We start from the raw sequence: 27574 nt of genomic DNA, 5'->3' as shown, positions 1-27574 counted from the left end.
GTGTAGCATGACATGGCAGGATACACCTTGGCCTGTTGACCAATCCTTTAGTGATCTGACTACGGCCTGCCACATTGTAATCGACCGACGCTAGGATAGTATCAAGGTATCCTATATCACAGAGTTGGTGCTGGTTGCAAGAAGCGGTCTTAGAGAGAGAGAGACTTCCTGCTCCTTGTGTACCTTCAGGGGTCCGAACTGGCATGGGCGTGACTGTGGACATTACACTTCATCCAGCGCATAAAGATGCCGTGACCCGGATTCGAACCGGGGTTGCTGCGGCCACAACGCAGAGTACTAACCACTATACGATCACGGCATTGTCAACGAGCCAGGTAGGAGTCGAACCTACAATCTTCTGATCCGTAGTCAGACGCGTTATCCATTGCGCCACTGGCCCTGCACCTGGCCCTGACTCTTTGCTAAGCCTTCACAAAGGGCATTCTAGCTGCAGAAGCCAATCGACACCATCTCAGCCATTCCAGAGATAAACGGCTAACTTTCTGCTGAATTTCTAATGGAAAGGAAAGTGCTCAGGCCTTCTCAGTTGCTGTCACATCACTGCTTATGGCTGCTCGATAGTTGTGAAAATGGCAAAGGCTAATAATGTTACAATCTCATTCTATGTGGCCCACAGGTGGTGTTGAAGGAAACCCCACCGCCTTATAGGACGGTTGTTTCACTTCCACATAGATGGCTGCCTACTTTCGTGCCTCTCGAAAAGCAGTGGTCCTCGCTGTCCAAAATGTACATCCCACTGGCCTTCAAAGAAAGTCTTTTCACTCTCTGCTGTTACCTTCAAAGGCCACTGTTGTAGAGTTCGCATGGCCCCAAGTTTGTGTTACAGCGGGTGTAGCATGACATGGCAGGATACACCTTGGCCTGTTGACCAATCCTTTAGTGATCTGACTACGGCCTGCCACATTGTAATCGACCGACGCTAGGATAGTATCAAGGTATCCTATATCACAGAGTTGGTGCTGGTTGCAAGAAGCGGTCTTAGAGAGAGAGACTTCCTGCTCCTTGTGTACCTTCAGGGGTCCGAACTGGCATGGGCGTGACTGTGGACATTACACTTCATCCAGCGCATAAAGATGCCGTGACCCGGATTCGAACCGGGGTTGCTGCGGCCACAACGCAGAGTACTAACCACTATACGATCACGGCATTGTCAACGAGCCAGGTAGGAGTCGAACCTACAATCTTCTGATCCGTAGTCAGACGCGTTATCCATTGCGCCACTGGCCCTGCACCTGGCCCTGACTCTTTGCTAAGCCTTCACAAAGGGCATTCTAGCTGCAGAAGCCAATCGACACCATCTCAGCCATTCCAGAGATAAACGGCTAACTTTCTGCTGAATTTCTAATGGAAAGGAAAGTGCTCAGGCCTTCTCAGTTGCTGTCACATCACTGCTTATGGCTGCTCGATAGTTGTGAAAATGGCAAAGGCTAATAATGTTACAATCTCATTCTATGTGGCCCACAGGTGGTGTTGAAGGAAACCCCACCGCCTTATAGGACGGTTGTTTCACTTCCACATAGATGGCTGCCTACTTTCGTGCCTCTCGAAAAGCAGTGGTCCTCGCTGTCCAAAATGTACATCCCACTGGCCTTCAAAGAAAGTCTTTTCACTCTCTGCTGTTACCTTCAAAGGCCACTGTTGTAGAGTTCGCATGGCCCCAAGTTTGTGTTACAGCGGGTGTAGCATGACATGGCAGGATACACCTTGGCCTGTTGACCAATCCTTTAGTGATCTGACTACGGCCTGCCACATTGTAATCGACCGACGCTAGGATAGTATCAAGGTATCCTATATCACAGAGTTGGTGCTGGTTGCAAGAAGCGGTCTTAGAGAGAGAGAGAGAGAGAGACTTCCTGCTCCTTGTGTACCTTCAGGGGTCCGAACTGGCATGGGCGTGACTGTGGACATTACACTTCATCCAGCGCATAAAGATGCCGTGACCCGGATTCGAACCGGGGTTGCTGCGGCCACAACGCAGAGTACTAACCACTATACGATCACGGCATTGTCAACGAGCCAGGTAGGAGTCGAACCTACAATCTTCTGATCCGTAGTCAGACGCGTTATCCATTGCGCCACTGGCCCTGCACCTGGCCCTGACTCTTTGCTAAGCCTTCACAAAGGGCATTCTAGCTGCAGAAGCCAATCGACACCATCTCAGCCATTCCAGAGATAAACGGCTAACTTTCTGCTGAATTTCTAATGGAAAGGAAAGTGCTCAGGCCTTCTCAGTTGCTGTCACATCACTGCTTATGGCTGCTCGATAGTTGTGAAAATGGCAAAGGCTAATAATGTTACAATCTCATTCTATGTGGCCCACAGGTGGTGTTGAAGGAAACCCCACCGCCTTATAGGACGGTTGTTTCACTTCCACATAGATGGCTGCCTACTTTCGTGCCTCTCGAAAAGCAGTGGTCCTCGCTGTCCAAAATGTACATCCCACTGGCCTTCAAAGAAAGTCTTTTCACTCTCTGCTGTTACCTTCAAAGGCCACTGTTGTAGAGTTCGCATGGCCCCAAGTTTGTGTTACAGCGGGTGTAGCATGACATGGCAGGATACACCTTGGCCTGTTGACCAATCCTTTAGTGATCTGACTACGGCCTGCCACATTGTAATCGACCGACGCTAGGATAGTATCAAGGTATCCTATATCACAGAGTTGGTGCTGGTTGCAAGAAGCGGTCTTAGAGAGAGAGAGAGAGAGACTTCCTGCTCCTTGTGTACCTTCAGGGGTCCGAACTGGCATGGGCGTGACTGTGGACATTACACTTCATCCAGCGCATAAAGATGCCGTGACCCGGATTCGAACCAGGGTTGCTGCGGCCACAACGCAGAGTACTAACCACTATACGATCACGGCATTGTCAACAAGCCAGGTAGGAGTCGAACCTACAATCTTCTGATCCGTAGTCAGACGCGTTATCCATTGCGCCACTGGCCCTGCACCTGGCCCTGACTCTTTGCTAAGCCTTCACAAAGGGCATTCTAGCTGCAGAAGCCAATCGACACCATCTCAGCCATTCCAGAGATAAACGGCTAACTTTCTGCTGAATTTCTAATGGAAAGGAAAGTGCTCAGGCCTTCTCAGTTGCTGTCACATCACTGCTTATGGCTGCTCGATAGTTGTGAAAATGGCAAAGGTTAATAATGTTACAATCTCATTCTATGTGGCCCACAGGTGGTGTTGAAGGAAACCCCACCACCTTATAGGACGGTTGTTTCACTTCCACATAGATGGCTGCCTACTTTCGTGCCTCTCGAAAAGCAGTGGTCCTCGCTGTCCAAAATGTACATCCCACTGGCCTTCAAAGAAAGTCTTTTCACTCTCTGCTGTTACCTTCAAAGGCCACTGTTGTAGAGTTCGCATGGCCCCAAGTTTGTGTTACAGCGGGTGTAGCATGACATGGCAGGATACACCTTGGCCTGTTGACCAATCCTTTAGTGATCTGACTACGGCCTGCCACATTGTAATCGACCGACGCTAGGATAGTATCAAGGTATCCTATATCACAGAGTTGGTGCTGGTTGCAAGAAGCGGTCTTAGAGAGAGAGAGAGACTTCCTGCTCCTTGTGTACCTTCAGGGGTCCGAACTGGCATGGGCGTGACTGTGGACATTACACTTCATCCAGCGCATAAAGATGCCGTGACCCGGATTCGAACCGGGGTTGCTGCGGCCACAACGCAGAGTACTAACCACTATACGATCACGGCATTGTCAACGAGCCAGGTAGGAGTCGAACCTACAATCTTCTGATCCGTAGTCAGACGCGTTATCCATTGCGCCACTGGCCCTGCACCTGACCCTGACTCTTTGCTAAGCCTTCACAAAGGGCATTCTAGCTGCAGAAGCCAATCGACACCATCTCAGCCATTCCAGAGATAAACGGCTAACTTTCTGCTGAATTTCTAATGGAAAGGAAAGTGCTCAGGCCTTCTCAGTTGCTGTCACATCACTGCTTATGGCTGCTCGATAGTTGTGAAAATGGCAAAGGCTAATAATGTTACAATCTCATTCTATGTGGCCCACAGGTGGTGTTGAAGGAAACCCCACCGCCTTATAGGACGGTTGTTTCACTTCCACATAGATGGCTGCCTACTTTCGTGCCTCTCGAAAAGCAGTGGTCCTCGCTGTCCAAAATGTACATCCCACTGGCCTTCAAAGAAAGTCTTTTCACTCTCTGCTGTTACCTTCAAAGGCCACTGTTGTAGAGTTCGCATGGCCCCAACTTTGTGTTACAGCGGGTGTAGCATGACATGGCAGGATACACCTTGGCCTGTTGACCAATCCTTTAGTGATCTGACTACGGCCTGCCACATTGTAATCGACCGACGCTAGGATAGTATCAAGGTATCCTATATCACAGAGTTGGTGCTGGTTGCAAGAAGCGGTCTTAGAGAGAGAGAGAGAGAGAGAGACTTCCTGCTCCTTGTGTACCTTCAGGGGTCCGAACTGGCATGGGCGTGACTGTGGACATTACACTTCATCCAGCACATAAAGATGCCGTGACCCGGATTCGAACCAGGGTTGCTGCGGCCACAACGCAGAATACTAACCACTATACGATCACGGCATTGTCAACGAGCCAGGTAGGAGTCGAACCTACAATCTTCTGATCCGTAGTCAGACGCGTTATCCATTGCGCCACTGGCCCTGCACCTGGCCCTGACTCTTTGCTAAGCCTTCACAAAGGGCATTCTAGCTGCAGAAGCCAATCGACACCATCTCAGCCATTCCAGAGATAAACGGCTAACTTTCTGCTGAATTTCTAATGGAAAGGAAAGTGCTCAGGCCTTCTCAGTTGCTGTCACATCACTGCTTATGGCTGCTCGATAGTTGTGAAAATGGCAAAGGCTAATAATGTTACAATCTCATTCTATGTGGCCCACAGGTGGTGTTGAAGGAAACCCCACCGCCTTATAGGACGGTTGTTTCACTTCCACATAGATGGCTGCCTACTTTCGTGCCTCTCGAAAAGCAGTGGTCCTCGCTGTCCAAAATGTACATCCCACTGGCCTTCAAAGAAAGTCTTTTCACTCTCTGCTGTTACCTTCAAAGGCCACTGTTGTAGAGTTCGCATGGCCCCAAGTTTGTGTTACAGCGGGTGTAGCATGACATGGCAGGATACACCTTGGCCTGTTGACCAATCCTTTAGTGATCTGACTACGGCCTGCCACATTGTAATCGACCGACGCTAGGATAGTATCAAGGTATCCTATATCACAGAGTTGGTGCTGGTTGCAAGAAGCGGTCTTAGAGAGAGAGAGAGACTTCCTGCTCCTTGTGTACCTTCAGGGGTCCGAACTGGCATGGGCGTGACTGTGGACATTACACTTCATCCAGCGCATAAAGATGCCGTGACCCGGATTCGAACCGGGGTTGCTGCGGCCACAACGCAGAGTACTAACCACTATACGATCACGGCATTGTCAACGAGCCAGGTAGGAGTCGAACCTACAATCTTCTGATCCGTAGTCAGACGCGTTATCCATTGCGCCACTGGCCCTGCACCTGGCCCTGACTCTTTGCTAAGCCTTCACAAAGGGCATTCTAGCTGCAGAAGCCAATCGACACCATCTCAGCCATTCCAGAGATAAACGGCTAACTTTCTGCTGAATTTCTAATGGAAAGGAAAGTGCTCAGGCCTTCTCAGTTGCTGTCACATCACTGCTTATGGCTGCTCGATAGTTGTGAAAATGGCAAAGGCTAATAATGTTACAATCTCATTCTATGTGGCCCACAGGTGGTGTTGAAGGAAACCCCACCACCTTATAGGACGGTTGTTTCACTTCCACATAGATGGCTGCCTACTTTCGTGCCTCTCGAAAAGCAGTGGTCCTCGCTGTCCAAAATGTACATCCCACTGGCCTTCAAAGAAAGTCTTTTCACTCTCTGCTGTTACCTTCAAAGGCCACTGTTGTAGAGTTCGCATGGCCCCAAGTTTGTGTTACAGCGGGTGTAGCATGACATGGCAGGATACACCTTGGCCTGTTGACCAATCCTTTAGTGATCTGACTACGGCCTGCCACATTGTAATCGACCGACGCTAGGATAGTATCAAGGTATCCTATATCACAGAGTTGGTGCTGGTTGCAAGAAGCGGTCTTAGAGAGAGAGAGAGAGAGAGAGACTTCCTGCTCCTTGTGTACCTTCAGGGGTCCGAACTGGCATGGGCGTGACTGTGGACATTACACTTCATCCAGCGCATAAAGATGCCGTGACCCGGATTCGAACCGGGGTTGCTGCGGCCACAACGCAGAGTACTAACCACTATACGATCACGGCATTGTCAACGAGCCAGGTAGGAGTCGAACCTACAATCTTCTGATCCGTAGTCAGACGCGTTATCCATTGCGCCACTGGCCCTGCACCTGGCCCTGACTCTTTGCTAAGCCTTCACAAAGGGCATTCTAGCTGCAGAAGCCAATCGACACCATCTCAGCCATTCCAGAGATAAACGGCTAACTTTCTGCTGAATTTCTAATGGAAAGGAAAGTGCTCAGGCCTTCTCAGTTGCTGTCACATCACTGCTTATGGCTGCTCGATAGTTGTGAAAATGGCAAAGGCTAATAATGTTACAATCTCATTCTATGTGGCCCACAGGTGGTGTTGAAGGAAACCCCACCACCTTATAGGACGGTTGTTTCACTTCCACATAGATGGCTGCCTACTTTCGTGCCTCTCGAAAAGCAGTGGTCCTCGCTGTCCAAAATGTACATCCCACTGGCCTTCAAAGAAAGTCTTTTCACTCTCTGCTGTTACCTTCAAAGGCCACTGTTGTAGAGTTCGCATGGCCCCAAGTTTGTGTTACAGCGGGTGTAGCATGACATGGCAGGATACACCTTGGCCTGTTGACCAATCCTTTAGTGATCTGACTACGGCCTGCCACATTGTAATCGACCGACGCTAGGATAGTATCAAGGTATCCTATATCACAGAGTTGGTGCTGGTTGCAAGAAGCGGTCTTAGAGAGAGAGAGACTTCCTGCTCCTTGTGTACCTTCAGGGGTCCGAACTGGCATGGGCGTGACTGTGGACATTACACTTCATCCAGCGCATAAAGATGCCGTGACCCGGATTCGAACCGGGGTTGCTGCGGCCACAACGCAGAGTACTAACCACTATACGATCACGGCATTGTCAACGAGCCAGGTAGGAGTCGAACCTACAATCTTCTGATCCGTAGTCAGACGCGTTATCCATTGCGCCACTGGCCCTGCACCTGGCCCTGACTCTTTGCTAAGCCTTCACAAAGGGCATTCTAGCTGCAGAAGCCAATCGACACCATCTCAGCCATTCCAGAGATAAACGGCTAACTTTCTGCTGAATTTCTAATGGAAAGGAAAGTGCTCAGGCCTTCTCAGTTGCTGTCACATCACTGCTTATGGCTGCTCGATAGTTGTGAAAATGGCAAAGGCTAATAATGTTACAATCTCATTCTATGTGGCCCACAGGTGGTGTTGAAGGAAACCCCACCGCCTTATAGGACGGTTGTTTCACTTCCACATAGATGGCTGCCTACTTTCGTGCCTCTCGAAAAGCAGTGGTCCTCGCTGTCCAAAATGTACATCCCACTGGCCTTCAAAGAAAGTCTTTTCACTCTCTGCTGTTACCTTCAAAGGCCACTGTTGTAGAGTTCGCATGGCCCCAAGTTTGTGTTACAGCGGGTGTAGCATGACATGGCAGGATACACCTTGGCCTGTTGACCAATCCTTTAGTGATCTGACTACGGCCTGCCACATTGTAATCGACCGACGCTAGGATAGTATCAAGGTATCCTATATCACAGAGTTGGTGCTGGTTGCAAGAAGCGGTCTTAGAGAGAGAGAGAGAGAGACTTCCTGCTCCTTGTGTACCTTCAGGGGTCCGAACTGGCATGGGCGTGACTGTGGACATTACACTTCATCCAGCGCATAAAGATGCCGTGACCCGGATTCGAACCGGGGTTGCTGCGGCCACAACGCAGAGTACTAACCACTATACGATCACGGCATTGTCAACGAGCCAGGTAGGAGTCGAACCTACAATCTTCTGATCCGTAGTCAGACGCGTTATCCATTGCGCCACTGGCCCTGCACCTGGCCCTGACTCTTTGCTAAGCCTTCACAAAGGGCATTCTAGCTGCAGAAGCCAATCGACACCATCTCAGCCATTCCAGAGATAAACGGCTAACTTTCTGCTGAATTTCTAATGGAAAGGAAAGTGCTCAGGCCTTCTCAGTTGCTGTCACATCACTGCTTATGGCTGCTCGATAGTTGTGAAAATGGCAAAGGCTAATAATGTTACAATCTCATTCTATGTGGCCCACAGGTGGTGTTGAAGGAAACCCCACCGCCTTATAGGACGGTTGTTTCACTTCCACATAGATGGCTGCCTACTTTCGTGCCTCTCGAAAAGCAGTGGTCCTCGCTGTCCAAAATGTACATCCCACTGGCCTTCAAAGAAAGTCTTTTCACTCTCTGCTGTTACCTTCAAAGGCCACTGTTGTAGAGTTCGCATGGCCCCAAGTTTGTGTTACAGCGGGTGTAGCATGACATGGCAGGATACACCTTGGCCTGTTGACCAATCCTTTAGTGATCTGACTACGGCCTGCCACATTGTAATCGACCGACGCTAGGATAGTATCAAGGTATCCTATATCACAGAGTTGGTGCTGGTTGCAAGAAGCGGTCTTAGAGAGAGAGAGAGAGAGAGAGAGAGACTTCCTGCTCCTTGTGTACCTTCAGGGGTCCGAACTGGCATGGGCGTGACTGTGGACATTACACTTCATCCAGCGCATAAAGATGCCGTGACCCGGATTCGAACCGGGGTTGCTGCGGCCACAACGCAGAGTACTAACCACTATACGATCACGGCATTGTCAACGAGCCAGGTAGGAGTCGAACCTACAATCTTCTGATCCGTAGTCAGACGCGTTATCCATTGCGCCACTGGCCCTGCACCTGGCCCTGACTCTTTGCTAAGCCTTCACAAAGGGCATTCTAGCTGCAGAAGCCAATCGACACCATCTCAGCCATTCCAGAGATAAACGGCTAACTTTCTGCTGAATTTCTAATGGAAAGGAAAGTGCTCAGGCCTTCTCAGTTGCTGTCACATCACTGCTTATGGCTGCTCGATAGTTGTGAAAATGGCAAAGGCTAATAATGTTACAATCTCATTCTATGTGGCCCACAGGTGGTGTTGAAGGAAACCCCACCACCTTATAGGACGGTTGTTTCACTTCCACATAGATGGCTGCCTACTTTCGTGCCTCTCGAAAAGCAGTGGTCCTCGCTGTCCAAAATGTACATCCCACTGGCCTTCAAAGAAAGTCTTTTCACTCTCTGCTGTTACCTTCAAAGGCCACTGTTGTAGAGTTCGCATGGCCCCAAGTTTGTGTTACAGCGGGTGTAGCATGACATGGCAGGATACACCTTGGCCTGTTGACCAATCCTTTAGTGATCTGACTACGGCCTGCCACATTGTAATCGACCGACGCTAGGATAGTATCAAGGTATCCTATATCACAGAGTTGGTGCTGGTTGCAAGAAGCGGTCTTAGAGAGAGAGAGAGAGAGAGAGACTTCCTGCTCCTTGTGTACCTTCAGGGGTCCGAACTGGCATGGGCGTGACTGTGGACATTACACTTCATCCAGCGCATAAAGATGCCGTGACCCGGATTCGAACCGGGGTTGCTGCGGCCACAACGCAGAGTACTAACCACTATACGATCACGGCATTGTCAACGAGCCAGGTAGGAGTCGAACCTACAATCTTCTGATCCGTAGTCAGACGCGTTATCCATTGCGCCACTGGCCCTGCACCTGGCCCTGACTCTTTGCTAAGCCTTCACAAAGGGCATTCTAGCTGCAGAAGCCAATCGACACCATCTCAGCCATTCCAGAGATAAACGGCTAACTTTCTGCTGAATTTCTAATGGAAAGGAAAGTGCTCAGGCCTTCTCAGTTGCTGTCACATCACTGCTTATGGCTGCTCGATAGTTGTGAAAATGGCAAAGGCTAATAATGTTACAATCTCATTCTATGTGGCCCACAGGTGGTGTTGAAGGAAACCCCACCGCCTTATAGGACGGTTGTTTCACTTCCACATAGATGGCTGCCTACTTTCGTGCCTCTCGAAAAGCAGTGGTCCTCGCTGTCCAAAATGTACATCCCACTGGCCTTCAAAGAAAGTCTTTTCACTCTCTGCTGTTACCTTCAAAGGCCACTGTTGTAGAGTTCGCATGGCCCCAAGTTTGTGTTACAGCGGGTGTAGCATGACATGGCAGGATACACCTTGGCCTGTTGACCAATCCTTTAGTGATCTGACTACGGCCTGCCACATTGTAATCGACCGACGCTAGGATAGTATCAAGGTATCCTATATCACAGAGTTGGTGCTGGTTGCAAGAAGCGGTCTTAGAGAGAGAGAGAGAGAGAGACTTCCTGCTCCTTGTGTACCTTCAGGGGTCCGAACTGGCATGGGCGTGACTGTGGACATTACACTTCATCCAGCGCATAAAGATGCCGTGACCCGGATTCGAACCGGGGTTGCTGCGGCCACAACGCAGAGTACTAACCACTATACGATCACGGCATTGTCAACGAGCCAGGTAGGAGTCGAACCTACAATCTTCTGATCCGTAGTCAGACGCGTTATCCATTGCGCCACTGGCCCTGCACCTGGCCCTGACTCTTTGCTAAGCCTTCACAAAGGGCATTCTAGCTGCAGAAGCCAATCGACACCATCTCAGCCATTCCAGAGATAAACGGCTAACTTTCTGCTGAATTTCTAATGGAAAGGAAAGTGCTCAGGCCTTCTCAGTTGCTGTCACATCACTGCTTATGGCTGCTCGATAGTTGTGAAAATGGCAAAGGCTAATAATGTTACAATCTCATTCTATGTGGCCCACAGGTGGTGTTGAAGGAAACCCCACCGCCTTATAGGACGGTTGTTTCACTTCCACATAGATGGCTGCCTACTTTCGTGCCTCTCGAAAAGCAGTGGTCCTCGCTGTCCAAAATGTACATCCCACTGGCCTTCAAAGAAAGTCTTTTCACTCTCTGCTGTTACCTTCAAAGGCCACTGTTGTAGAGTTCGCATGGCCCCAAGTTTGTGTTACAGCGGGTGTAGCATGACATGGCAGGATACACCTTGGCCTGTTGACCAATCCTTTAGTGATCTGACTACGGCCTGCCACATTGTAATCGACCGACGCTAGGATAGTATCAAGGTATCCTATATCACAGAGTTGGTGCTGGTTGCAAGAAGCGGTCTTAGAGAGAGAGAGAGAGAGACTTCCTGCTCCTTGTGTACCTTCAGGGGTCCGAACTGGCATGGGCGTGACTGTGGACATTACACTTCATCCAGCGCATAAAGATGCCGTGACCCGGATTCGAACCGGGGTTGCTGCGGCCACAACGCAGAGTACTAACCACTATACGATCACGGCATTGTCAACGAGCCAGGTAGGAGTCGAACCTACAATCTTCTGATCCGTAGTCAGACGCGTTATCCATTGCGCCACTGGCCCTGCACCTGGCCCTGACTCTTTGCTAAGCCTTCACAAAGGGCATTCTAGCTGCAGAAGCCAATCGACACCATCTCAGCCATTCCAGAGATAAACGGCTAACTTTCTGCTGAATTTCTAATGGAAAGGAAAGTGCTCAGGCCTTCTCAGTTGCTGTCACATCACTGCTTATGGCTGCTCGATAGTTGTGAAAATGGCAAAGGCTAATAATGTTACAATCTCATTCTATGTGGCCCACAGGTGGTGTTGAAGGAAACCCCACCACCTTATAGGACGGTTGTTTCACTTCCACATAGATGGCTGCCTACTTTCGTGCCTCTCGAAAAGCAGTGGTCCTCGCTGTCCAAAATGTACATCCCACTGGCCTTCAAAGAAAGTCGTTTCACTCTCTGCTGTTACCTTCAAAGGCCACTGTTGTAGAGTTCGCATGGCCCCAAGTTTGTGTTACAGCGGGTGTAGCATGACATGGCAGGATACACCTTGGCCTGTTGACCAATCCTTTAGTGATCTGACTACGGCCTGCCACATTGTAATCGACCGACGCTAGGATAGTATCAAGGTATCCTATATCACAGAGTTGGTGCTGGTTGCAAGAAGCGGTCTTAGAGAGAGAGAGAGAGAGAGAGACTTCCTGCTCCTTGTGTACCTTCAGGGGTCCGAACTGGCATGGGCGTGACTGTGGACATTACACTTCATCGAGCGCATAAAGATGCCGTGACCCGGATTCGAACCGGGGTTGCTGCGGCCACAACGCAGAGTACTAACCACTATACGATCACGGCATTGTCAACGAGCCAGGTAGGAGTCGAACCTACAATCTTCTGATCCGTAGTCAGACGCGTTATCCATTGCGCCACTGGCCCTGCACCTGGCCCTGACTCTTTGCTAAGCCTTCACAAAGGGCATTCTAGCTGCAGAAGCCAATCGACACCATCTCAGCCATTCCAGAGATAAACGGCTAACTTTCTGCTGAATTTCTAATGGAAAGGAAAGTGCTCAGGCCTTCTCAGTTGCTGTCACATCACTGCTTATGGCTGCTCGATAGTTGTGAAAATGGCAAAGGCTAATAATGTTACAATCTCATTCTATGTGGCCCACAGGTGGTGTTGAAGGAAACCCCACCGCCTTATAGGACGGTTGTTTCACTTCCACATAGATGGCTGCCTACTTTCGTGCCTCTCGAAAAGCAGTGGTCCTCGCTGTCCAAAATGTACATCCCACTGGCCTTCAAAGAAAGTCTTTTCACTCTCTGCTGTTACCTTCAAAGGCCACTGTTGTAGAGTTCGCATGGCCCCAAGTTTGTGTTACAGCGGGTGTAGCATGACATGGCAGGATACACCTTGGCCTGTTGACCAATCCTTTAGTGATCTGACTACGGCCTGCCACATTGTAATCGACCGACGCTAGGATAGTATCAAGGTATCCTATATCACAGAGTTGGTGCTGGTTGCAAGAAGCGGTCTTAGAGAGAGAGAGAGAGAGAGAGACTTCCTGCTCCTTGTGTACCTTCAGGGGTCCGAACTGGCATGGGCGTGACTGTGGACATTACACTTCATCCAGCGCATAAAGATGCCGTGACCCGGATTCGAACCGGGGTTGCTGCGGCCACAACGCAGAGTACTAACCACTATACGATCACGGCATTGTCAACGAGCCAGGTAGGAGTCGAACCTACAATCTTCTGATCCGTAGTCAGACGCGTTATCCATTGCGCCACTGGCCCTGCACCTGGCCCTGACTCTTTGCTAAGCCTTCACAAAGGGCATTCTAGCTGCAGAAGCCAATCGACACCATCTCAGCTAGTGATGGACGAACTTCCGACGGGACGTTTCGCGAATGCGAAACGCGAACGGGCACAAACGTTCGCGAAAACGACCGTTCGCCGCGGGCTCCATTGACTTCAATGGGAGGCGAATTTCGCAAACCTTTAGGTCGAATTTGCGGCCACGGGGTAATTATTAGGGGGTAGCACGTAGTCCCACCACCTGGACAATAGCATAATACATGTATGAGGTGAATTTGGGATCGATAACTACAAGCATTTTTTTTTTATTTGGGAAATTGTTCTGACAATTCAGGACTATGGAGCTAATGAAGGCAATGGAGGAGAGGGAAGGTCAGGGACCAGGGTAGGCAAACAAGAGGGTGCAGGAGATACAGAGCACTGACAGCAGCACCGTAATACAGAGCACTGACATCAGCACCGTGACATACAGCGCTGACAGCAGCTCCGTGACATACAGCGCTGACAGCAGCTCCGTGACATACAGCGCTGACAGCAGCTCCGTGACATACAGCGCTGACAGCAGCTCCGTGACATACAGCGCTGACAGCAGCTCCGTGACATACAGCGCTGACAGCAGCTCCGTGACATACAGCGCTGACAGCAGCTCCGTGACATACAGCGCTGACAGCAGCTCCGTGACATACAGCGCTGACAGCAGCACCGTGACATACAGCGCTGACAGCAGCTCCGTGACATACAGCGCTGACAGCAGCTCCGTGACATACAGCGCTGACAGCAGCTCCGTGACATACAGCGCTGACAGCAGCTCCGTGACATACAGCGCTGACAGCAGCTCCGTGACATACAGCGCTGACAGCAGCACCGTGACATACAGCGCTGACAGCAGCTCCGTGACATACAGCGCTGACAGCAGCTCCGTGACATACAGCGCTGACAGCAGCTCCGTGACATACAGCGCTGACAGCAGCTCCGTGACATACAGCGCTGACAGCAGCTCCGTGACATACAGCGCTGACAGCAGCTCCGTGACATACAGCGCTGACAGCAGCTCCGTGACATACAGCGCTGACAGCAGCTCCGTGACATACAGCGCTGACAGCAGCTCCGTGACATACAGCGCTGACAGCAGCTTCGTGACATACAGCGCTGACAGCAGCTCCGTGACATACAGCGCTGACAGCAGCACCGTAAGCAGCCCCAGGAGGAAGTCAGCACAGCACAGGGATGGTGTGATCCCCTCATAATAAGAACCCCCAGGAGGAAGTCAGCACAGCACAGGGATGGTGTGATCCCCTCATAATAAGAACACCCAGGAGGAAGTCAGCACAGCACAGGGATGGTGGGAACCCCTCATAATAAGCAGCCCCAGTAGAAATATGACACCGCTCAACCTCTTCAAAGAGGAGGGTAGGGGCATATAGTACGGTGTGCTTTTTTGGGTCAGGGAAGTGAGCCAAATGAATTAAGAAGGTCTGTGTGCTTGATTCCAAAAATTGTTTATAGACATATACATGGTCTACTGATCACATGTGTTGAATTCCTCCGAGATCCATGCCTCATTCATTTTTAGAAATGTGAGGTAGTTAACACTGTGGTGAGCTAGGCGAGTACGCTTATCGGTCACAATCCCCCCTGCTGCGCTGAACGTCCTTTCGGACAGGACACTGGATGAGGGGCAAGCCAACAGTTCGATTGCAAATTGGGCAAGCTCTGGCCAGAGGTCAAGCCTGCCCACCCAGTAGTCTAGGGGTTCATCACTCCTCAGAGCGTCCACATCGGCCGTTAACCCAATGTAGTCGGACACCTGACGGTCTAGGCGTTCCCTGATGCTGGATCCGGATGACACCTGTCGATGGGTCGGCTGAAAGAATGACCTCATATCCGAAGTCACCAACACATCTTCAAACCGGCCTCTTCTTGCAGGCGCTGTTGGATTGGTACCCGCAAATCCTTCTCTGGGAGTGGGAATTGCTCCTCTGCCAGCGCACGCAAAAGCAGAATGCAGCATTTCTCGAAGCAAGGCCTGGAAGTGCTGCATTCTGACAGCCCTCTGCGACGGCGGTAACATTTCCGCCATTTTGTGTTTGTACCGGGGGTCTAAGTACGTTGCCACCCAGTACTGGTCCTTGACCCTCATGCTTTTTATACGGGGGTCCCTATTAAAACACTGGAGCATGAAGGCCCCCATTTGCACTAAAGTGGAAGCGGTGTGGTGGCCTGGCTCCTGCTCATCATCCAGGATAATGTCGTCCTCTTCATTCTCCTCTCCCCATCCTCGCACAACAGGGATCCCAGAAAGGTTTAAAGCATGCTCTTCTTGCTCCTGCTCATCCGCCCCGGCACCATCCTCCTCTGACTCCTCATCAGACTCCTGTTGTTGACTTGTCTCAGATAGAGTAGCCCCCCCTGGGAATTCATCCAGCATTGCGACTTCCTCATCTTCCCGCTCCTGCTCCTCCACAGCCTGATCAATGACACGACGCAATGCACGCTCCAGAAAGAAGGCATAAGGTACCATGTCACTGATGGCGCCATGGCTGCGACTGACCAGTTTGGTGATCTCCTCAAATGGCCGCAGAAGTCTGCATGTGTCGCGCATGAGCAGCCACTGGCGCGGTGAAAAAAAACCCAGCTCCCCAGAACCGTTTCTTTCGCAGAGTTCATACAGGTAGACGTTAACTGCACGTTTCTGCTGGAGCAGCCTATCAAGCATATAGAAGGTTGAGTTCCATCGCGTCGGGCAATCGCAAATAAGACGTCTGACCGGCAGATGGTGTCGCCGCTGAATGTCAGCAAGGCGAGCCATGGCCGTGTAAGATCTTCTGAAATGGGCCGAGATTTTCCTTGCCTGCCGCAAGATGTCCTGGACCCCAGGGTATTTGACAAGGAATCGCTGCACGACCAAGTTTAAGACGTGTGCCATGCACGGCACGTGCGTGATTTTGCCCTGTTTCAATGCGCTAAGCAGATTGGCACCGTTGTCACACACCACTTTACCAACTGTCAAATTGAGCGGTGTTAGCCACTCATCTGCCTGTGAACGCAAAGCTGAAAGGAGTGCCGGGCCAGTGTGGCTCTTTGCTTCCAGGCACAACAGACGCAGCACGGCATGGCAACGTCTCACCTGGCATGTGGAATAGGTTCTGGGGAGCTTGGGCGGTGCAGTGGAAGAGACGCTAGCAGCGGAAAAGGAGGAGGCAGCTGAGGAGGAGAGGGAGGAGGATGGAGTAGGAGGAGGAGAAGAAGAGTCAGGCCTGCATGCAATCCGTGGCGGTAAAACCAAATCTACACGGGTGCCACGGGTTACATGCTTGACGGCCGTCAGAAGGTTCACCCAGTGGGCAGTAAAACTGATATACCTTCCCTGCCCGTGTTTGCTAGACCACGTGTCTGTGGTCAGATGTATCTTGGCACCGACACTGTGTGCCAGAGATACATTCACTTGCCGCTGAACATGGCCATATAGCTCTGGGATGCCCTTCTCTGAGAAATACTTCCTTCCTGGGACCTTCCATTGTGGTGTTCCAATGGCCACAAATTTGCGAAAGGCCTCCGAGTCCACCAGTTTATATGGCAGTAGTTGGCGGGCTATGAGTTCTGACAAGCCAGCCGCCAACCGTTGGGCAAGAGGGTTATCCGGCGTCATCATTTTTTTACGCTCAAACATTAGGCCCACGGAAGCCTGCCTTTTTGCAGAAAAATGTGAGCTTGGCGTGATGGAAGGTGGAGTGGAGGACAATTGTGAGGAGAGAGGAGAAGGAGAAGTAGAAGACGAGGCTGGACGGTGAGAGCCTGCAGTGTGGCTTTGTGTGTTCCGTTGCTCCCACTGGGCTCGGTGATGGCTGCTCATGTGCCTTCTTAAGGCGGTCGTCCCTAGGTGAGTATTGGGCTTACCGCGACTAACGCGTTGACTGCAAAGATTGCAGATGGCAACGCTATTGTCAGCAGCGGACACGTTAAAAAAAGCCCACACTGCGGAGCCATGTGCCGGTGTCCTGGGAGCGCCAGATGTGACCGTACATGGTCGATGACTCGCTCCTGATACATTTGCAGTCTGCTTTGTCCCTGCTGTGCAATGTAAGTCATTGCTGCTTCTCCTCCCTATCTGCTGGTCCATATCTCCCTCTGAACTCCCCTCCTCTTCCTCTCTTGTGGGCACCCACGTGACATCACTAGACACGTCATCATCAACGTCACCTTCCCCACCGCTATAAGTAGAGTAGGCAGCAACACCGGGGACCAACCTCCTCCTTGGGCTGATCTGGGTACTGGCGTCAGACTGCTGAGTAGCGCTTGTTGCTACCTCCTCTTCCTGATCCAATACCAAGAGTGGCTGCGCATCAGAAATGTCCTCTTGATATGGATCGGAAAATAATTCCAGTGACTCAAGCGGAAGGTATGTGGTGGTGGTGGTGGTGGTCGTGTTGTTGGTGGTAGTGTCTTTGGGGGTGCACATAGCAGAGAGTGAAGAAGAGGGTGCAGATCGAGAGGATGAGGAGGGTGCAGAAGAGTAAGGCTGAGCGAGCCACTCAACCAAGTCTGGTGCATCCTTTAAAGTAATTGAACGCACCTTCTGCAACTTCCCACTTTGGCTCAAGCCTGTTGCTCCTGCCCTACCCCTACCACCCCTGCGGAAGGGCCTGCCTCTTCCTCTGCATGTCATTTTTTAAATGACCCTGTGACAAAACTCTTAGTCCCTATACCGCTGAAGGACTGCTGCAGTATAGGTGAGCGGTCAGCAGTGGTGCACGTCAACCCTATCTATTGTGGACCTATAGCGGTCCTTACAGAACAGCAGACTGTACCGCACTCAAGCCTATGTACCGTAGCACCCTATACCAAGTTACCAGTCCTTATAAGAACTTTTGTGGACCAAGCAGGTTGTGTGTTAGTGATTAGCAGACTGTACGTCAGTCCCTATACCAATGAAGGACTGCTGCAGTATAGGGCAGCGGTCAGCAGTAGTGCACGGCAACCCTATGTATTGTGGACCGATAGCGGTCCTTACAGAACAGCAGACTGTACCGCACTCAAGCCTATGTACCGTAGCACCCTATACCAAGTTACCAGTCCTTATAAGAACTTTTGTGGACCAAGCAGGTTGTGTATTAGTGTTTAGCAGACTGTACGTCAGTCCCTATACCGCTGAAGGACTGCTGCAGTATAGGGCAGCGGTCAGCAGTAGTGCACGGCAACCCTATGTATTGTGGACCGATAGCGGTCCTTACAGAACAGCAGACTGTAACGCACTCAGGCCTATGTACCGTAGCACCCTATACCAAGTTACCAGTCCTTATAAGAACTTTTGTGGACCAAGCAGGTTGTGTGTTAGTGATTAGCAGACTGTACGTCAGTCCCTATACCAATGAAGGACTGCTGCAGTATAGGGCAGCGGTCAGCAGTAGTGCACGGCAACCCTATGTATTGTGGACCGATAGCGGTCCTTACAGAACAGCAGACTGTACTGCACTCAGGCCTATGTACCGTAGCACCCTATACCAAGTTACCAGTCCTTATAAGAACTTTTGTGGAACAAGCAGGTTGTGTGTTAGTGATTAGCAGACTGTACGTCAGTCCCTATACCGCTGAAGGACTGCTGCAGTATAGGTGAGCGGTCAGCAGTGGTGCACGTCAACCCTATCTATTGTGGACCGATAGCGGTCCTTACAGAACAGCAGACTGTAACGCACTCAGGCCTATGTACCGTAGCACCCTATACCAAGTTACCAGTCCTTATAAGAACTTTTGTGGACCAAGCAGGTTGTGTGTTAGTGATTAGCAGACTGTACGTCAGTCCCTATACCAATGAAGGACTGCTGCAGTATAGGGCAGCGGTCAGCAGTAGTGCACGGCAACCCTATGTATTGTGGACCGATAGCGGTCCTTACAGAACAGCAGACTGTACTGCACTCAGGCCTATGTACCGTAGCACCCTATACCAAGTTACCAGTCCTTATAAGAACTTTTGTGGAACAAGCAGGTTGTGTGTTAGTGATTAGCAGACTGTACGTCAGTCCCTATACCGCTGAAGGACTGCTGCAGTATAGGTGAGCGGTCAGCAGTGGTGCACGTCAACCCTATCTATTGTGGACCGATAGCGGTCCTTACAGAACAGCAGACTGTAACGCACTCAGGCCTATGTACCGTAGCACCCTATACCAAGTTACCAGTCCTTATAAGAACTTTTGTGGACCAAGCAGGTTGTGTGTTAGTGATTAGCAGACTGTACGTCAGTCCCTATACCAATGAAGGACTGCTGCAGTATAGGGCAGCGGTCAGCAGTAGTGCACGGCAACCCTATGTATTGTGGACCGATAGCGGTCCTTACAGAACAGCAGACTGTAACGCACTCAGGCCTATGTACCGTAGCACCCTATACCAAGTTACCAGTCCTTATAAGAACTTTTGTGGACCAAGCAGGTTGTGTGTTAGTGATTAGCAGACTGTACGTCAGTCCCTATACCAATGAAGGACTGCTGCAGTATAGGGCAGCGGTCAGCAGTAGTGCACGGCAACCCTATGTATTGTGGACCGATAGCGGTCCTTACAGAACAGCAGACTGTAACGCACTCAGGCCTATGTACCGTAGCACCCTATACCAAGTTACCAGTCCTTATAAGAACTTTTGTGGACCAAGCAGGTTGTGTGTTAGTGATTAGCAGACTGTACGTCAGTCCCTATACCAATGAAGGACTGCTGCAGTATAGGGCAGCGGTCAGCAGTAGTGCACGGCAACCCTATGTATTGTGGACCGATAGCGGTCCTTACAGAACAGCAGACTGTACTGCACTCAGGCCTATGTACCGTAGCACCCTATACCAAGTTACCAGTCCTTATAAGAACTTTTGTGGACCAAGCAGGTTGTGTGTTAGTGATTAGCAGACTGTACGTCAGTCCCTATACCAATGAAGGACTGCTGCAGTATAGGGCAGCGGTCAGCAGTAGTGCACGGCAACCCTATGTATTGTGGACCGATAGCGGTCCTTACAGAACAGCAGACTGTAACGCACTCAGGCCTATGTACCGTAGCACCCTATACCAAGTTACCAGTCCTTATAAGAACTTTTGTGGACCAAGCAGGTTGTGTGTTAGTGATTAGCAGACTGTACGTCAGTCCCTATACCAATGAAGGACTGCTGCAGTATAGGGCAGCGGTCAGCAGTAGTGCACGGCAACCCTATGTATTGTGGACCGATAGCGGTCCTTACAGAACAGCAGACTGTAACGCACTCAGGCCTATGTACCGTAGCACCCTATACCAAGTTACCAGTCCTTATAAGAACTTTTGTGGACCAAGCAGGTTGTGTGTTAGTGATTAGCAGACTGTACGTCAGTCCCTATACCAATGAAGGACTGCTGCAGTATAGGGCAGCGGTCAGCAGTAGTGCACGGCAACCCTATGTATTGTGGACCGATAGCGGTCCTTACAGAACAGCAGACTGTACTGCACTCAGGCCTATGTACCGTAGCACCCTATACCAAGTTACCAGTCCTTATAAGAACTTTTGTGGACCAAGCAGGTTGTGTGTTAGTGATTAGCAGACTGTACGTCAGTCCCTATACCAATGAAGGACTGCTGCAGTATAGGGCAGCGGTCAGCAGTAGTGCACGGCAACCCTATGTATTGTGGACCGATAGCGGTCCTTACAGAACAGCAGACTGTAACGCACTCAGGCCTATGTACCGTAGCACCCTATACCAAGTTACCAGTCCTTATAAGAACTTTTGTGGAACAAGCAGGTTGTGTGTTAGTGATTAGCAGACTGTACGTCAGTCCCTATACCGCTGAAGGACTGCTGCAGTATAGGTGAGCGGTCAGCAGTGGTGCACGTCAACCCTATCTATTGTGGACCGATAGTGGTCCTTACAGAACAGCAGACTGTACCGCACTCAAGCCTATGTACCGTAGCACCCTATACCAAGTTACCAGTCCTTATAAGAACTTTTGTGGACCAAGCAGGTTGTGTATTAGTGTTTAGCAGACTGTACGTCAGTCCCTATACCGCTGAAGGACTGCTGCAGTATAGGGCAGCGGTCAGCAGTAGTGCACGGCAACCCTATGTATTGTGGACCGATAGCGGTCCTTACAGAACAGCAGACTGTAACGCACTCAGGCCTATGTACCGTAGCACCCTATACCAAGTTACCAGTCCTTATAAGAACTTTTGTGGACCAAGCAGGTTGTGTGTTAGTGATTAGCAGACTGTACGTCAGTCCCTATACCAATGAAGGACTGCTGCAGTATAGGGCAGCGGTCAGCAGTAGTGCACGGCAACCCTATGTATTGTGGACCGATAGCGGTCCTTACAGAACAGCAGACTGTAACGCACTCAGGCCTATGTACCGTAGCACCCTATACCAAGTTACCAGTCCTTATAAGAACTTTTGTGGACCAAGCAGGTTGTGTGTTAGTGATTAGCAGACTGTACGTCAGTCCCTATACCAATGAAGGACTGCTGCAGTATAGGGCAGCGGTCAGCAGTAGTGCACGGCAACCCTATGTATTGTGGACCGATAGCGGTCCTTACAGAACAGCAGACTGTACTGCACTCAGGCCTATGTACCGTAGCACCCTATACCAAGTTACCAGTCCTTATAAGAACTTTTGTGGACCAAGCAGGTTGTGTATTAGTGTTTAGCAGACTGTGCGTCAGTCCCTATACCGCTGAAGGACTGCTGCAGTATAGGGCAGCGGTCAGCAGTAGTGCACGGCAACCCTATGTATTGTGGACCGATAGCGGTCCTTACAGAACAGCAGACTGTACCGCACCCAAGCCTATGTACCGTAGCACCCTAGACAGACCAAGTTACCAGTCCTGATAAAGAGCTTTGTGGAACAAGTGAGTTGTGAATGATTAGCAGACTGCAGCAGAAGGGCAGCAGTCAAGTATAATATTCTTTCTATATTTGGAAGAAAGAATATTATACGTGTACAAGCCTATTACCGTACCACTGATACCAGTCCTGAAAAGAACCTTTGTGGAACTAATAGTAACAGCAAGTCTTTAAAATTATCCTCACTGCCTGACACACTGCTTCCTGCCTGTCCCTATACAAATTGGCAAAAAAGAGTAGGCTGGAACGATTAGCTGGAACAGCTCTTTTGTGGACCTGATAGTAACAGCTAATGATGATGATGATGATGATGATGAAGAAAGACTAATCTGGCTGAGCTGTCCCTAAAATAGCAGCATACAGCGCTCTGTCCCTTTATCTAAACTGACAAAAGAAACTCAGGCTGCTGACCTAACACCTATACCAGTCCTGAAAAGAACTTTTGTGTACCAAATAGCTAGCGTTTTCTCTGTCCCTACTCCACACAGGATCCTTTCCCTACAGTGACAGAAGAAAGAATGTAAAATGGCCACCGGATCGGGTGTATTTATAGGTTAGGGGGAATGTCCAAGTGTCCATGAGCTGTCATGTCTCAATTGGTTGTCCTGTAACACATGATAAACGTGTCACGAAAGGTTAAAGTTCTTGTATACATTAAACACGTAAGTCCGCCGGGGCGAACGACGGAAAAAGGCGTTCGAACCCGCGGACGGCGAAAGTCGGAAATTCGCCGCGAAACGACCGCCGGGCGAACCGTTCGGCCATCACTAATCTCAGCCATTCCAGAGATAAACGGCTAACTTTCTGCTGAATTTCTAATGGAAAGGAAAGTGCTCAGGCCTTCTCAGTTGCTGTCACATCACTGCTTATGGCTGCTCGATAGTTGTGAAAATGGCAAAGGCTAATAATGTTACAATCTCATTCTATGTGGCCCACAGGTGGTGTTGAAGGAAAACCCACCGCCTTATAGGACGGTTGTTTCACTTCCACATAGATGGCTGCCTACTTTCGTGCCTCTCGAAAAGCAGTGGTCCTCGCTGTCCAAAATGTACATCCCACTGGCCTTCAAAGAAAGTCTTTTCACTCTCTGCTGTTACCTTCAAAGGCCACTGTTGTAGAGTTCGCATGGCCCCAAGTTTGTGTTACAGCGGGTGTAGCATGACATGGCAGGATACACCTTGGCCTGTTGACCAATCCTTTAGTGATCTGACTACGGCCTGCCACATTGTAATCGACCGACGCTAGGATAGTATCAAGGTATCCTATATCACAGAGTTGGTGCTGGTTGCAAGAAGCGGTCTTAGAGAGAGAGAGAGACTTCCTGCTCCTTGTGTACCTTCAGGGGTCCGAACTGGCATGGGCGTGACTGTGGACATTACACTTCATCCAGCGCATAAAGATGCCGTGACCCGGATTCGAACCGGGGTTGCTGCGGCCACAACGCAGAGTACTAACCACTATACGATCACGGCATTGTCAACGAGCCAGGTAGGAGTCGAACCTACAATCTTCTGATCCGTAGTCAGACGCGTTATCCATTGCGCCACTGGCCCTGCACCTGGCCCTGACTCTTTGCTAAGCCTTCACAAAGGGCATTCTAGCTGCAGAAGCCAATCGACACCATCTCAGCCATTCCAGAGATAAACGGCTAACTTTCTGCTGAATTTCTAATGGAAAGGAAAGTGCTCAGGCCTTCTCAGTTGCTGTCACATCACTGCTTATGGCTGCTCGATAGTTGTGAAAATGGCAAAGGCTAATAATGTTACAATCTCATTCTATGTGGCCCACAGGTGGTGTTGAAGGAAACCCCACCGCCTTATAGGACGGTTGTTTCACTTCCACATAGATGGCTGCCTACTTTCGTGCCTCTCGAAAAGCAGTGGTCCTCGCTGTCCAAAATGTACATCCCACTGGCCTTCAAAGAAAGTCTTTTCACTCTCTGCTGTTACCTTCAAAGGCCACTGTTGTAGAGTTCGCATGGCCCCAAGTTTGTGTTACAGCGGGTGTAGCATGACATGGCAGGATACACCTTGGCCTGTTGACCAATCCTTTAGTGATCTGACTACGGCCTGCCACATTGTAATCGACCGACGCTAGGATAGTATCAAGGTATCCTATATCACAGAGTTGGTGCTGGTTGCAAGAAGCGGTCTTAGAGAGAGAGAGAGACTTCCTGCTCCTTGTGTACCTTCAGGGGTCCGAACTGGCATGGGCGTGACTGTGGACATTACACTTCATCCAGCGCATAAAGATGCCGTGACCCGGATTCGAACCGGGGTTGCTGCGGCCACAACGCAGAGTACTAACCACTATACGATCACGGCATTGTCAACGAGCCAGGTAGGAGTCGAACCTACAATCTTCTGATCCGTAGTCAGACGCGTTATCCATTGCGCCACTGGCCCTGCACCTGGCCCTGACTCTTTGCTAAGCCTTCACAAAGGGCATTCTAGCTGCAGAAGCCAATCGACACCATCTCAGCCATTCCAGAGATAAACGGCTAACTTTCTGCTGAATTTCTAATGGAAAGGAAAGTGCTCAGGCCTTCTCAGTTGCTGTCACATCACTGCTTATGGCTGCTCGATAGTTGTGAAAATGGCAAAGGCTAATAATGTTACAATCTCATTCTATGTGGCCCACAGGTGGTGTTGAAGGAAACCCCACCGCCTTATAGGACGGTTGTTTCACTTCCACATAGATGGCTGCCTACTTTCGTGCCTCTCGAAAAGCAGTGGTCCTCGCTGTCCAAAATGTACATCCCACTGGCCTTCAAAGAAAGTCTTTTCACTCTCTGCTGTTACCTTCAAAGGCCACTGTTGTAGAGTTCGCATGGCCCCAAGTTTGTGTTACAGCGGGTGTAGCATGACATGGCAGGATACACCTTGGCCTGTTGACCAATCCTTTAGTGATCTGACTACGGCCTGCCACATTGTAATCGACCGACGCTAGGATAGTATCAAGGTATCCTATATCACAGAGTTGGTGCTGGTTGCAAGAAGCGGTCTTAAGGCCCATACACACGATCAGACTTTTTGACAACAAACATGCAAATTAGCTGTTTTGGAGCAACATCTGACCGTGTGTACGCTCCATCGGACAAACTTTTTTGGTTTTCATCTGACTTTTGTTGCCTGTGCGAACGGACAAACTTTCTGGCAACAAAAGTCTGATGGAGCAAAGTCTGATCGTGTGTACAGAAAACCATAGGACTTTTGTACAAAGTACAAACAGGCATGCTCAGAACCAATGCAAAAGATCAGACAACAATACAGAAGTTTACCAAAGGTGGCGGTAAAGAGCAGAAAAATCACATGATTTGGTGAAAGTTGGCTGAAAAAGTCCTGCTGTGTGTATGCAATACAAGTTCAGGGCCGACGCCCTTTGTACAAAAATCCAAGGGAAAGTTTGTACAAAGTCCTATCGTGTGTATGAGGCTTTAGAGAGAGAGAGAGAGAGAGAGAGAGAGAGAGAGACTTCCTGCTCCTTGTGTACCTTCAGGGGTCCGAACTGGCATGGGCGTGACTGTGGACATTACACTTCATCCAGCGCATAAAGATGCCGTGACCCGGATTCGAACCGGGGTTGCTGCGGCCACAACGCAGAGTACTAACCACTATACGATCACGGCATTGTCAACGAGCCAGGTAGGAGTCGAACCTACAATCTTCTGATCCGTAGTCAGACGCGTTATCCATTGCGCCACTGGCCCTGCACCTGGCCCTGACTCTTTGCTAAGCCTTCACAAAGGGCATTCTAGCTGCAGAAGCCAATCGACACCATCTCAGCCATTCCAGAGATAAACGGCTAACTTTCTGCTGAATTTCTAATGGAAAGGAAAGTGCTCAGGCCTTCTCAGTTGCTGTCACATCACTGCTTATGGCTGCTCGATAGTTGTGAAAATGGCAAAGGCTAATAATGTTACAATCTCATTCTATGTGGCCCACAGGTGGTGTTGAAGGAAACCCCACCGCCTTATAGGACGGTTGTTTCACTTCCACATAGATGGCTGCCTACTTTCGTGCCTCTCGAAAAGCAGTGGTCCTCGCTGTCCAAAATGTACATCCCACTGGCCTTCAAAGAAAGTCTTTTCACTCTCTGCTGTTACCTTCAAAGGCCACTGTTGTAGAGTTCGCATGGCCCCAAGTTTGTGTTACAGCGGGTGTAGCATGACATGGCAGGATACACCTTGGCCTGTTGACCAATCCTTTAGTGATCTGACTACGGCCTGCCACATTGTAATCGACCGACGCTAGGATAGTATCAAGGTATCCTATATCACAGAGTTGGTGCTGGTTGCAAGAAGCGGTCTTAGAGAGAGAGAGAGAGAGAGAGACTTCCTGCTCCTTGTGTACCTTCAGGGGTCCGAACTGGCATGGGCGTGACTGTGGACATTACACTTCATCCAGCGCATAAAGATGCTGTGACCCGGATTCGAACCGGGGTTGCTGCGGCCACAACGCAGAGTACTAACCACTATACGATCACGGCATTGTCAACGAGCCAGGTAGGAGTCGAACCTACAATCTTCTGATCCGTAGTCAGACGCGTTATCCATTGCGCCACTGGCCCTGCACCTGGCCCTGACTCTTTGCTAAGCCTTCACAAAGGGCATTCTAGCTGCAGAAGCCAATCGACACCATCTCAGCCATTCCAGAGATAAACGGCTAACTTTCTGCTGAATTTCTAATGGAAAGGAAAGTGCTCAGGCCTTCTCAGTTGCTGTCACATCACTGCTTATGGCTGCTCGATAGTTGTGAAAATGGCAAAGGCTAATAATGTTACAATCTCATTCTATGTGGCCCACAGGTGGTGTTGAAGGAAACCCCACCGCCTTATAGGACGGTTGTTTCACTTCCACATAGATGGCTGCCTACTTTCGTGCCTCTCGAAAAGCAGTGGTCCTCGCTGTCCAAAATGTACATCCCACTGGCCTTCAAAGAAAGTCTTTTCACTCTCTGCTGTTACCTTCAAAGGCCACTGTTGTAGAGTTCGCATGGCCCCAAGTTTGTGTTACAGCGGGTGTAGCATGACATGGCAGGATACACCTTGGCCTGTTGACCAATCCTTTAGTGATCTGACTACGGCCTGCCACATTGTAATCGACCGACGCTAGGATAGTATCAAGGTATCCTATATCACAGAGTTGGTGCTGGTTGCAAGAAGCGGTCTTAGAGAGAGAGAGAGAGAGAGAGAGAGAGAGAGACTTCCTGCTCCTTGTGTACCTTCAGGGGTCCGAACTGGCATGGGCGTGACTGTGGACATTACACTTCATCCAGCGCATAAAGATGCCGTGACCCGGATTCGAACCGGGGTTGCTGCGGCCACAACGCAGAGTACTAACCACTATACGATCACGGCATTGTCAACGAGCCAGGTAGGAGTCGAACCTACAATCTTCTGATCCGTAGTCAGACGCGTTATCCATTGCGCCACTGGCCCTGCACCTGGCCCTGACTCTTTGCTAA

General features: G+C 50.1%; 38 non-coding genes across 38 annotated transcripts; all 38 read right to left on the bottom strand.

The window, feature by feature from the left end:
- Positions 1 to 247: 247 nt before the first annotated feature.
- On the bottom strand, positions 248 to 319 carry TRNAH-GUG (transfer RNA histidin (anticodon GUG)). Its single transcript has one exon. It is a non-coding gene; the product is annotated as a tRNA-His (tRNA).
- An 8-nt stretch (positions 320 to 327) lies between these two features.
- On the bottom strand, positions 328 to 400 carry TRNAR-ACG (transfer RNA arginine (anticodon ACG)). Its single transcript has one exon. It is a non-coding gene; the product is annotated as a tRNA-Arg (tRNA).
- Positions 401 to 1095: 695 nt separating this feature from the next.
- On the bottom strand, positions 1096 to 1167 carry TRNAH-GUG (transfer RNA histidin (anticodon GUG)). The gene has a single exon. It is a non-coding gene; the product is annotated as a tRNA-His (tRNA).
- An 8-nt stretch (positions 1168 to 1175) lies between these two features.
- Positions 1176 to 1248, bottom strand: TRNAR-ACG (transfer RNA arginine (anticodon ACG)). Its single transcript has one exon. It is a non-coding gene; the product is annotated as a tRNA-Arg (tRNA).
- Positions 1249 to 1953: 705 nt separating this feature from the next.
- On the bottom strand, positions 1954 to 2025 carry TRNAH-GUG (transfer RNA histidin (anticodon GUG)). The gene has a single exon. It is a non-coding gene; the product is annotated as a tRNA-His (tRNA).
- An 8-nt stretch (positions 2026 to 2033) lies between these two features.
- On the bottom strand, positions 2034 to 2106 carry TRNAR-ACG (transfer RNA arginine (anticodon ACG)). The gene has a single exon. It is a non-coding gene; the product is annotated as a tRNA-Arg (tRNA).
- Positions 2107 to 3661: 1555 nt separating this feature from the next.
- TRNAH-GUG (transfer RNA histidin (anticodon GUG)) lies at positions 3662 to 3733 on the bottom strand. Its single transcript has one exon. It is a non-coding gene; the product is annotated as a tRNA-His (tRNA).
- An 8-nt stretch (positions 3734 to 3741) lies between these two features.
- Positions 3742 to 3814, bottom strand: TRNAR-ACG (transfer RNA arginine (anticodon ACG)). The gene has a single exon. It is a non-coding gene; the product is annotated as a tRNA-Arg (tRNA).
- Positions 3815 to 4601: 787 nt separating this feature from the next.
- TRNAR-ACG (transfer RNA arginine (anticodon ACG)) lies at positions 4602 to 4674 on the bottom strand. The gene has a single exon. It is a non-coding gene; the product is annotated as a tRNA-Arg (tRNA).
- A 699-nt stretch (positions 4675 to 5373) lies between these two features.
- Positions 5374 to 5445, bottom strand: TRNAH-GUG (transfer RNA histidin (anticodon GUG)). The gene has a single exon. It is a non-coding gene; the product is annotated as a tRNA-His (tRNA).
- Positions 5446 to 5453: 8 nt separating this feature from the next.
- On the bottom strand, positions 5454 to 5526 carry TRNAR-ACG (transfer RNA arginine (anticodon ACG)). Its single transcript has one exon. It is a non-coding gene; the product is annotated as a tRNA-Arg (tRNA).
- A 707-nt stretch (positions 5527 to 6233) lies between these two features.
- TRNAH-GUG (transfer RNA histidin (anticodon GUG)) lies at positions 6234 to 6305 on the bottom strand. Its single transcript has one exon. It is a non-coding gene; the product is annotated as a tRNA-His (tRNA).
- An 8-nt stretch (positions 6306 to 6313) lies between these two features.
- TRNAR-ACG (transfer RNA arginine (anticodon ACG)) lies at positions 6314 to 6386 on the bottom strand. Its single transcript has one exon. It is a non-coding gene; the product is annotated as a tRNA-Arg (tRNA).
- Positions 6387 to 7083: 697 nt separating this feature from the next.
- On the bottom strand, positions 7084 to 7155 carry TRNAH-GUG (transfer RNA histidin (anticodon GUG)). The gene has a single exon. It is a non-coding gene; the product is annotated as a tRNA-His (tRNA).
- Positions 7156 to 7163: 8 nt separating this feature from the next.
- TRNAR-ACG (transfer RNA arginine (anticodon ACG)) lies at positions 7164 to 7236 on the bottom strand. Its single transcript has one exon. It is a non-coding gene; the product is annotated as a tRNA-Arg (tRNA).
- A 703-nt stretch (positions 7237 to 7939) lies between these two features.
- On the bottom strand, positions 7940 to 8011 carry TRNAH-GUG (transfer RNA histidin (anticodon GUG)). The gene has a single exon. It is a non-coding gene; the product is annotated as a tRNA-His (tRNA).
- An 8-nt stretch (positions 8012 to 8019) lies between these two features.
- Positions 8020 to 8092, bottom strand: TRNAR-ACG (transfer RNA arginine (anticodon ACG)). Its single transcript has one exon. It is a non-coding gene; the product is annotated as a tRNA-Arg (tRNA).
- Positions 8093 to 8803: 711 nt separating this feature from the next.
- On the bottom strand, positions 8804 to 8875 carry TRNAH-GUG (transfer RNA histidin (anticodon GUG)). The gene has a single exon. It is a non-coding gene; the product is annotated as a tRNA-His (tRNA).
- Positions 8876 to 8883: 8 nt separating this feature from the next.
- TRNAR-ACG (transfer RNA arginine (anticodon ACG)) lies at positions 8884 to 8956 on the bottom strand. The gene has a single exon. It is a non-coding gene; the product is annotated as a tRNA-Arg (tRNA).
- Positions 8957 to 9663: 707 nt separating this feature from the next.
- TRNAH-GUG (transfer RNA histidin (anticodon GUG)) lies at positions 9664 to 9735 on the bottom strand. Its single transcript has one exon. It is a non-coding gene; the product is annotated as a tRNA-His (tRNA).
- An 8-nt stretch (positions 9736 to 9743) lies between these two features.
- Positions 9744 to 9816, bottom strand: TRNAR-ACG (transfer RNA arginine (anticodon ACG)). The gene has a single exon. It is a non-coding gene; the product is annotated as a tRNA-Arg (tRNA).
- Positions 9817 to 10521: 705 nt separating this feature from the next.
- Positions 10522 to 10593, bottom strand: TRNAH-GUG (transfer RNA histidin (anticodon GUG)). Its single transcript has one exon. It is a non-coding gene; the product is annotated as a tRNA-His (tRNA).
- Positions 10594 to 10601: 8 nt separating this feature from the next.
- On the bottom strand, positions 10602 to 10674 carry TRNAR-ACG (transfer RNA arginine (anticodon ACG)). The gene has a single exon. It is a non-coding gene; the product is annotated as a tRNA-Arg (tRNA).
- A 703-nt stretch (positions 10675 to 11377) lies between these two features.
- TRNAH-GUG (transfer RNA histidin (anticodon GUG)) lies at positions 11378 to 11449 on the bottom strand. The gene has a single exon. It is a non-coding gene; the product is annotated as a tRNA-His (tRNA).
- Positions 11450 to 11457: 8 nt separating this feature from the next.
- TRNAR-ACG (transfer RNA arginine (anticodon ACG)) lies at positions 11458 to 11530 on the bottom strand. The gene has a single exon. It is a non-coding gene; the product is annotated as a tRNA-Arg (tRNA).
- Positions 11531 to 12237: 707 nt separating this feature from the next.
- Positions 12238 to 12309, bottom strand: TRNAH-GUG (transfer RNA histidin (anticodon GUG)). The gene has a single exon. It is a non-coding gene; the product is annotated as a tRNA-His (tRNA).
- An 8-nt stretch (positions 12310 to 12317) lies between these two features.
- Positions 12318 to 12390, bottom strand: TRNAR-ACG (transfer RNA arginine (anticodon ACG)). The gene has a single exon. It is a non-coding gene; the product is annotated as a tRNA-Arg (tRNA).
- Positions 12391 to 13097: 707 nt separating this feature from the next.
- Positions 13098 to 13169, bottom strand: TRNAH-GUG (transfer RNA histidin (anticodon GUG)). The gene has a single exon. It is a non-coding gene; the product is annotated as a tRNA-His (tRNA).
- Positions 13170 to 13177: 8 nt separating this feature from the next.
- TRNAR-ACG (transfer RNA arginine (anticodon ACG)) lies at positions 13178 to 13250 on the bottom strand. Its single transcript has one exon. It is a non-coding gene; the product is annotated as a tRNA-Arg (tRNA).
- A 10259-nt stretch (positions 13251 to 23509) lies between these two features.
- TRNAH-GUG (transfer RNA histidin (anticodon GUG)) lies at positions 23510 to 23581 on the bottom strand. The gene has a single exon. It is a non-coding gene; the product is annotated as a tRNA-His (tRNA).
- Positions 23582 to 23589: 8 nt separating this feature from the next.
- TRNAR-ACG (transfer RNA arginine (anticodon ACG)) lies at positions 23590 to 23662 on the bottom strand. The gene has a single exon. It is a non-coding gene; the product is annotated as a tRNA-Arg (tRNA).
- A 699-nt stretch (positions 23663 to 24361) lies between these two features.
- On the bottom strand, positions 24362 to 24433 carry TRNAH-GUG (transfer RNA histidin (anticodon GUG)). The gene has a single exon. It is a non-coding gene; the product is annotated as a tRNA-His (tRNA).
- Positions 24434 to 24441: 8 nt separating this feature from the next.
- TRNAR-ACG (transfer RNA arginine (anticodon ACG)) lies at positions 24442 to 24514 on the bottom strand. The gene has a single exon. It is a non-coding gene; the product is annotated as a tRNA-Arg (tRNA).
- A 1151-nt stretch (positions 24515 to 25665) lies between these two features.
- Positions 25666 to 25737, bottom strand: TRNAH-GUG (transfer RNA histidin (anticodon GUG)). The gene has a single exon. It is a non-coding gene; the product is annotated as a tRNA-His (tRNA).
- An 8-nt stretch (positions 25738 to 25745) lies between these two features.
- Positions 25746 to 25818, bottom strand: TRNAR-ACG (transfer RNA arginine (anticodon ACG)). The gene has a single exon. It is a non-coding gene; the product is annotated as a tRNA-Arg (tRNA).
- A 787-nt stretch (positions 25819 to 26605) lies between these two features.
- Positions 26606 to 26678, bottom strand: TRNAR-ACG (transfer RNA arginine (anticodon ACG)). Its single transcript has one exon. It is a non-coding gene; the product is annotated as a tRNA-Arg (tRNA).
- A 717-nt stretch (positions 26679 to 27395) lies between these two features.
- Positions 27396 to 27467, bottom strand: TRNAH-GUG (transfer RNA histidin (anticodon GUG)). The gene has a single exon. It is a non-coding gene; the product is annotated as a tRNA-His (tRNA).
- An 8-nt stretch (positions 27468 to 27475) lies between these two features.
- TRNAR-ACG (transfer RNA arginine (anticodon ACG)) lies at positions 27476 to 27548 on the bottom strand. The gene has a single exon. It is a non-coding gene; the product is annotated as a tRNA-Arg (tRNA).
- Positions 27549 to 27574: the final 26 nt, after the last annotated feature.

This window comes from Lithobates pipiens, unplaced genomic scaffold, assembly GCF_037356315.1.
Source record: "Lithobates pipiens isolate NorthernLeopardFrog02 unplaced genomic scaffold, aLitPip1_a1.2 Scaffold_8, whole genome shotgun sequence".
Taxonomy (NCBI): Eukaryota; Metazoa; Chordata; class Amphibia; order Anura; family Ranidae; genus Lithobates; species Lithobates pipiens.
This window is presented reverse-complemented; position numbering and strand designations above follow the sequence as displayed.